We start from the raw sequence: 3,465 nt of genomic DNA on the forward strand, positions 1-3,465 counted from the left end.
GCTAAATGCTTAAGTCCTTCATCAACGTCTAGGTTTGCATCTGTTGGGTTTTATGCCCTCAAACTTGTAGATAGTAAGTGCTATTAATTGACTACCATCAATAAAGAGTTATAGTTATTAATTCAACAAATGTTATTGTGTTGTTTTCTATTTTGTCTTAATAACCCTAAATCCAATAAACTAACATCCAAGCCTGGCTTATGAGTCTTGAACTATATGTGGAGACATACAGGGATCAATGTTCAAGATACAACCTAAAGGGTCTATAGTATAGAAATAAGACTGAGTACTTTATCCTGGTGATACTATCGATACGACCCACTTTGTATTTGATATAAACGCATTGATCCAACGCATTCATGTAGGTGACATTCGAATGGGGGTATCCTATGCAATGAGTTTGCATAAGACCGAACCATGAAATAGTAACCAATAGGCTTCCTTATGGCTTTTTTGGGGACACACAGAACATAACAAAATTGCAAAAGCATTCATTGTGCAATTTTTTTTCCTAAGCCATAAAAGAAATCCTCTCTACTCTCCCAAAAAGTTTTCCTCCTCACCCTCTTCAAGTAGTTGGATACCACCTATCCTTCTATTAGAATCTTCATGGTGGTGTTCAAGGTTGTTTGTGGAAACGTTCGTGTTCAAGATCGTTGGAGGAGTCGTTTGTTGGAACATCCAAAGGATCGTTCTAGAAGCTTGGGAATCTACAAATGTAAGAATAGCTCTATCCTTTCCCTACAACATGCTATTTACATGTTTGTTCTACATATATTATGTTTTAGTTTACTATTTTTGTTCATGTAAAAATCGATTTGTGGAATTCAAGGTGTTCACAATGCTTCCGATGCAGGATTCGATCCCTTCAATTGGTATTAGAGCCAACTTCTTGCATCTTCGTTCTTCGTATTTTTCAAAATAAAAATCAGTTTAGAGTTGAGTTATTAAATCTTCATTTTGAATAAAGGTTTGCAAGATTGGATGGTTTCGATTTTGGCACTTAGATTACTTTTAATATGATTATAATGTAAGGGTTTGTTGCATTTTTGGGCAATTTACTTCTTGCTTCGAGTCTGTAATCGCGATCATTCATGTGGAGATATGTGGGCGGGGATATTCTACACAAAGGAGTTTGTATAAGATCGGACCATGAAATGTTTAGTCTCATTATATAACAATGTTTATCGTAGACTTACATTTCACCAAGATAACCATAGGTAAAATGACCTGAATCATGAGTGAGTTGTGAATTCCTGCCTGTGAAGGCGGTCCTTTGATTTGTATGAATGAGAGTAGCCAGATCGTCGACTCAATAAACTACCATTTTGGGATTCATCTGATTGGGGAGCTGGAACACAGCTATACAAGAAGGAATTCACTCATTTCCTAACGTCAGGGTAAGTAGATAAATTGCTCCTTTAAGGGCTGATTCCAGGGTTTGAACAATGTGGCACCACACCCTCTCCTGGCCCGAAAGGGATTTGGTCATAGTTAATCTATGATTTATTTTTCATTAGAGGGGATCAATGGTATTTATGGAGTTATAATTAACTACAGGGACAAAACGGTAATTTTGGCTCAATTGTACTTACGAGCAATTTGAGAAAGATCATCGTATTGTTGACTGGTTATATCCAATAGACACAGAAATATATTTGTAGTACGAAGAGTGCAGCTATTGGTCTTTAGTGGAGTGTCTGACAGTTAACGGATGGTGAATAATTTAAAAGAGTTTAATTAATTATTCACATACCGTTGGAACTTCAAGCTATAGGTTCATGAGATCCCCTCTGTAGCTCAACAGGAATTAGTGGGAATTAGTTTTTGGATTAATTTGAATTGTTCAAATTAATTGAGGTAATTGATTATATATGATATAATTAATTTAATTTAATTTTAATTATATATGATATAATTACTATAATGTATTTGATACATTACAATATATAGAGTATATTTGAGAGGAAATAAATATTTGAATATGATTCAAATATTAAATAAATTGGATTCATATAATTAAATTTAATATAAATGAGATTTATATTAAAAGCCATTGGTAAGAGAGTATTGAAACTATAGGTTATATTGTATTTGATACAATATAGAAACTATAGGTTATATGTTATATTTGATATAACATATAGTTTTAATATATATTATATGATAAGGTAATATATATATATATATTAAATTAAGTTTAATTTAATTTATTAAAACTATTTTTTGGAGGGAGTTGTAACTCCCTCCCCTTCTTTTGCTCTCTCAGACATGTGAGTGGGTGGTTGTTCCTATTCTATGCAATGTGTGAAAAAAGAGAAAGGAACAAAGGTTTTTTCTTTCTACATAGAGAAAGGTTCTGGAAAAAATCTCATCATCTTCCTCCCCCTCTCTTCTCCATCAAACTCCCTCAACCAAAATAGTCAGAACCCACAAACTCTTGGATTCTCACCTAGAGAATACAAAGGAAATTTCGTGATGGTGTTCGTTTGTTCGAGGGAATAAATTGAAGAACTGATCTTCAAAGGTAAGGGTTTTCTTGAACCCTAATTTTATTTTTCTATATTTTCAAGCATGCTGTAATTCTAAATTAAATGCATAATTTTTTGTTCCTCTCTGGAAATTTTTGTGTTCTGTGAATTTTGTGAATTTTGGACGATCCGCTTTCGCTCAAGGACCTTTAACAGGGTTCCTTCAATTATTTAAATGTAATTCAAATATTAATTTATATGAATGTGATTCATACAAAAACTATAGGTTAAAATTAATATGAATGTGATTCATTTACTAGCTTAGGTTATTTGAGAGAATAATAAACTATGATTTATGTTATATGTGATATAACATTAACTATATGTTATATATGTTATATGTGATATAACAAATAATTTCTATATATATATATATTAAGTTGTTAATATATATATATTAAATTCAAATTAAATCAAATTATTATTAAAGGGAGGGAATTATAACTCCCTTACCCTTTATTTCTCTCTCTCTCTCACACATTAACATATTTTATATATTTCGAAGTTATGTCTTTTTCTCTAAAAGTTTTAATTACCGATATAAGTCAAAAGTTTTGATGAATATATTACATTTAAAATTTTATCAACACATAGTAACAGTGTAATTTTGTCTTTTAATTTGGGAAATGTTTTCAAAAGAATTGTTGTCATTTTATGAAGTGCTCATGAATAAACTTTACAACGATAGCTTATTGTAATTGTCTACATAATATATAATGTATCTAGATAAAATCATGACAAAACATATTGTATGTTGGAGTCATGGGAAGCTAAATGACCTACAAAGTTAAGTATCATAGGGGTTCCAAAAAAATTATAATGACTAGAGCTAATGAGGAAAAAGTTTCCTAATTAGTTTGGGATGCAATTGTTGAGGGATTTTAGGAATGTCTCAAAAAGAAGAAAAATGAGAACAAATAAATCTAATTTAATA

This window comes from Benincasa hispida, chromosome 4 (genome assembly GCF_027475165.1).
Source record: "Benincasa hispida cultivar pf3 chromosome 4, pf3_genome.v1.1, whole genome shotgun sequence".
NCBI lineage: Eukaryota > Viridiplantae > Streptophyta > Magnoliopsida > Cucurbitales > Cucurbitaceae > Benincasa > Benincasa hispida.